Below are 5,336 nucleotides of genomic sequence, written 5' to 3'. Positions count from 1 at the left end.
AATTCCAAGTCTATATTTGTCAAAAAAATTATGATAGTTGAGAATATTTAGGACAGTACCTCAATGAATCTGCTATCTGGAACAGCCCCCAGGGAAGAGGCAAGTGTAGGGTGAAGTTGCTCCTAGATGCTGATCTTGTGTCAGTTTAGCATTTTCCCCACTAATGCTAAAAGATAGGATTTGGGGGAGAGGAACCTGATCCTACACCTGTCAGGTGTGTATGCATACAACACTATGATTTCAGACTATTTAAAGCCACAATCCTTGCTTTCAAAAACCACAGTAACCACTCTCAAAAATCATAGTAACCACTCTCAAAAACCACTCTGTGCTCCCAATTCCTCTGGGTGGAAAGGAAATTAGGGATAACTAGCCAGTTGCACAACTAAATGCCTTCAACCTTCCGCATCTAAACCCTCTGAATCACAGAGGTGCGGCGGGCTGCCTTAATCCACTCATATTGTGCCAGGGAGCAGTTGTTGTTGGGGGCTAACTGGCTAGCTCAAGGGCTGTTCAGTTGTTGTTGGGGGCTAACTGGCTAGCTCAAGGGCTGTTCAGTTGTTGTTGGGGGCTAACTGGCTAGCTCGAGGGCTGTTCAGTTGTTGTTGGGGGCTAACTGGCTAGCTCGAGGGCTGTTCAGTTGTTGTTGGGGGCTAACTGGCTCAAGGGCAGAACAGCAGATTTTCTTCTACCATTTGCAGACTCAGGGATTCGAATGAGCGATCTTTTCGGTTACTGGTCGAACGCTCTTACGCTAGGCTACCTACCCCCTCTGGGTTTTTCTGCATGTGTGTGAGTGTTTGTGTCTCTCTCTCTCTCTCTCTCTCCCGGGGGTTAGATTGTATGTATAACAACAAATTGATGTCTTCTGCAAGTTAAACAAGTTCTTCTCTATTCATAGACAGAGCTGGAATCGTCCTGAGGCCATTCAGCACGAGTAACTCACCTGCAGGATGACATGTCCCTTCTTATGTTTCAACATGGCTACTAAATAGGTGAATGTCTCCCTGCATATTCACAGCTGTAAGGCTTCTCTCCAGTGTGGTGGCGCTTGTGTACAGCCAGTGCGTCGGTTCGGGAAAACCTCTTCCCACACTGATCACAGGCGTGAGGCTTCTCTCCAGTATGAGTTCTCTTGTGTGCAGCCAGGTTTTGTGACCGACTGAAGCTCTTCCCAAAGACAAAGCATGGGTAAGGTTTCTCCCCGGTGTGTGTTCGCTGGTGAGCCACCAAAGAATTGGATCGAGAAAACCTCCTCCCACATTGATCGCAGACATAAGGCAGCTCTCCGGTGTCACACGCTGGTGTGTTGTTAAACCTTGGTGGAATATGAAGCTCCTGCCACAGTCGGAGCAGTGGTACGGTTTCACTCCTTGGTGTATCTTCATGTGCGTTCTGAAGTTGCTTGGATGGTTGAAGGTCTTCCCGCATAGCTCACAGACAATGGACTTGTCTTTACTGTGTCTCTTCTGGTGTTTCTTCAGATATATTGGATGAGAGAAACAATGACCACACTCAGAACAGCGGTAAGGTCTCTCTCTCGGGTTGTGCATCAGCTGGTGAAATTTGAGACTACCTTTAGTGGCAAAACCGCCCCACATTCTGAGCAGCTGAAGGGCTTTTCTTCGGTGGGCTTGTGTTTAAACTTGTGTGATTTCAGTAAGTAGGCTTGAATGAACCGCATACCGCAGACGGAACATTGGAATGGTTTTTCTTCAGTATGCATTCTCATATGGAAATTAAAGGATGCTAAAATACAAAACTTCTTCTCGCAGTAGGAGCATTGGTAAGGCCTTTCTGCGGCAGGCATGTGTGTTTGCGAGTGTGCTTTTAYAGTGGATTTCTGAGCAAAACTTTTCTTGCACTTGGAGCATTGAAATGGTTTCTCTCCGGTGTGTATCCTTTGATGATTTTTGAAGGTTGATAAAAAACTGTAGCTCTTCCCGCAGTCAGAGCAGTGGTAAGACCTTTCTGTGGGAGGCTCATGTACCGTTTTCTCATGTATTTTTCGATAGTGGTTCTTTGCAAAACCTTTCCCACACTTGGAGCATTGGAATGGTTTATTTTCAGTGTGGGTGCATTGATGGATTTTCAAGCCTGATAAAACACTGAAAGTATTTCCGCAGTCATAGCAGTGGTGAGGTTTCTTCCCTGCATGTCTCTGCGGTTGTTTATTGAGGTGTTTTGATGTGGGGAGACTCCAGTCTGTGTTGTCGGCATGAGGTTGTTGTTGAGGCTCCCCAGAAGATCCATGGTTGCCACGTCTCTCTCCTGTGTGAAAGAGACAAACAAACAGTGAATACAGTTTGTCCAACAGAAGAAAGTGACATCATATTGAGGTATTACAGTGACTTCTGGAAATATTCAGACCCCTTGACTTTTTGTTACGGTACAGCATTATTCTAAAATGGATTCAATAAATAAACAATCCTCAGCAATCTACACACAATACCCCATAATGACCAAGCGAAAACAGGTTGACATTTTTGCACTTTTATTAAAAATAAAAACAGATACATTATTTACCTAAGTATTCAGACTTTTTGCTATGAGACTTGAAATTGAGCTCAGGTGCATCCTGTTTCCAWTGATCATCCTTGAGCTGTTTCTACAACTTGGAGTCCACTTGTGGTAAATCCAATTGATTGGACATGATTTGGAAAGGCACACATCGGTCTARATAAGGTCCCACAGTTGACAGTGCACGTCAGAGCAAAAACCAAGCCATGAGGTCGAAGGAATTGTCCGTAGAGCTCCGAGACAGAATTGTGTGGAGGCACAGGTCTGGGGAAGGGTACCAAAAAATGTCTGCAGCATTTAAGGTCCCCAAGAACACAGTGGCCTCCATCATTCTTAAATAGAAGAAGTTTGGAACCTTCAAGACACTTCTTAGAGCTGGACGCCTGACTAAACTGAGTAATCGGGGCAGGGAGTCAGGGAGGTGACCAAGAACCCAATGGTCACTGACAGAGTGCTAGAGTTCCTCTGTGGAAATGGGAGAACATTCCAGAAGGACAACCATCTCTACAGCACTCCTCAGTAAAAAGGCACATGACAGCTCGCTTGGAGTTTGCCAAAAGGCACCTAAAGACTCTCAGACCATGAGAAACAAGATTATCTGGTCTGATGAAACTCTTTGGCCTGAATGCCAAGTCTGGAGGAAACCTGGCACCATCCCACAGTAAAGCATGGTGGTGGCAGCATCATGCTGTGGGGATGTTTTTCAGCGGCAGGGACTGGGAGACTAGTCAGGATCAAGGCAAAGTACAGAGAGATCCTTGATGACAACCTGCTCCAGAGCGCTCAGGACCTCAGACTGGGGTGAAGGTTCACCTTACAACAGGACAACGACCCTAAGCACACAGCCAAGACAATGCAGGAGTGGCTTCAGGACAATTTCAGGGACAATTCCTGAATGTCCTTGAGTGGCCCAGCCAGAGCCCGGACTTGGACCCGATCTAACATCTCTGGAGAGACCTGAAAATAGCTGTGCAGCAGCGCTCCCTATCCAACCTCAAGCAGAGAAGAATGGGAGAAACTCCCGAAATACAGGGTGAAAAGCTTGTGTTGTCATACTCAAGAAGACTCGAGGCTGTAATCACTGCCAAAGGTGCTTCAACAAAGTACTGAATACCTATGTAAATGTGTTTATTTTAATATATATATATATATATAAGCAAACATTTCTAATAAGCTGTTTTGCTTTGTCATTGTGGGGTATTGTGATGTCATTATGGGGTATGGTGTGTAGATTGAGGGCAAAACGATTTAATCAATTTCAGAATAAGGCTGTAACCTAACGAAATGTGGAAAAAGTTGAGGGGTCTGAATATCTCAGAAAGTGCCTTCAGAAAGTATTCACACCCTTTATCTTTTCCACATATTTTGTGTTACAGCATGAATTTACACACAATACCCCATAATGTCAAAGTGGAGATATCTTTTTAGAGTTTTTTACAAATTAATTTTAAATGAAAAGCTTAAAATGTCCTCAGTCAATAAGTATTCAACCAATTTGTTATGGCAGGCCTAAATAAGTTTAGGAATAAAAATTTATAAATAATACCAGTAATTGAAATCCCCTTGAGCCTGGTGAAGTTATTAATCCACTTTGGATGGGTGTATCAATACACCCAGTCACTACAAATATCAGTGGGGAAAAGTACCCAATTGTCAAAAGTAAAGATACCTTAATAGAAAATGACTCAAGTAAAAGTCACGCAGTAAATTACTACTTGAGTAAAAGTCAAAAAGTATTTTGTTTCATATATACTTAAGTATCAAGAGTAAAAGTATGAATCATTTTAAATTCCTTATATTAAGCAAACCAGACGGCACAATGTTGTTGTTTTTTTTACAGATAGCCAGGGGCACACACCAACACTCAGACAATTTACAAACGATGCATTTGTGTTTAGTGAGTCCGCCAGATCAGAGGCAGTAGGTATGACCAGGGATGTGTGAATTGGACCATTTCCTGTCCTACTAAGCATTCAAAATGTAACAAGTACTTTTGGGTGTCAGGGAAAATGTAAGGAGTAAAAAGTACATTATTTTCTTTAGGAATGTAGTGAAGTAAAAGTAAGTTGTCAAAAATATAAAATAGTAAAGTACAGATACCCCAAAAAACGACGTAAGTATAAATACTTTGAAGTGATACTTAAGTACTTTACACCACTGACAAATATACAGGTGTCCTTCCTAACGTGGTTGCTGGAGAGGAAGGAAACCGCTTAGGGATTTCACCATGAGACCAATGGTGAATTTAAAACAAAAACTTGAATGGCTGTGATAGGAGTAAACTGAGGATGGATCAACAACATTGTAGTTACTCCACAATACTAACCTAAATGACAGGGTGAAAAGAAGGAAGCCTGTACAAGGCTCTGCATCTGGCCTCGTGCTCCTAGACCTTATTGCCGCTTTTGACACCATCGATCACCAGATTATTTTGGAYAGATTGGAAACCCTAATTGGTCTACATAGACAAGTTCTTGATTGGTTGTCGGAAATAATTGATAGTTTRGTTGTTCCTCAAGGTTCCGTTTTAGGACCACTATTTTTCACTATATATTCTACTTCCTGGTGATGTCATTCGGAAACACATTGTCAACTTTCACTGCTATGCGGACGACACACAGCTGTACATTTCAATGAAACATATTGAAGCCCCATGTAGTCATGGCTTTATGTAGTACTGTGCGCCTCCCATAGTCTGTTCTGGACTAAAACAGACACCTCGGTGCATTCAGCACGTCAAACATTCTTACAAAAACAAGTAGTGATGAAGTTAATCTCTCTGAACAGTAGTCCAGGTGCCTTACCAGGAGGGGGGG

General features: G+C 43.0%; 1 pseudogene; it reads right to left on the bottom strand.

The window, feature by feature from the left end:
- Positions 1–946: 946 nt before the first annotated feature.
- Positions 947–5,336, bottom strand: part of LOC112076274 (zinc finger protein 585A-like) — a 33,655-nt pseudogene continuing 29,265 nt past the window's right edge.

This window comes from Salvelinus sp. IW2-2015, unplaced genomic scaffold (assembly GCF_002910315.2).
Source record: "Salvelinus sp. IW2-2015 unplaced genomic scaffold, ASM291031v2 Un_scaffold3656, whole genome shotgun sequence".
Lineage (NCBI taxonomy): Eukaryota > Metazoa > Chordata > Actinopteri > Salmoniformes > Salmonidae > Salvelinus > Salvelinus sp. IW2-2015.
The sequence above is the reverse complement of the archived record's forward strand: the minus strand, read 5'-3'. Positions and strand labels throughout refer to the sequence as shown.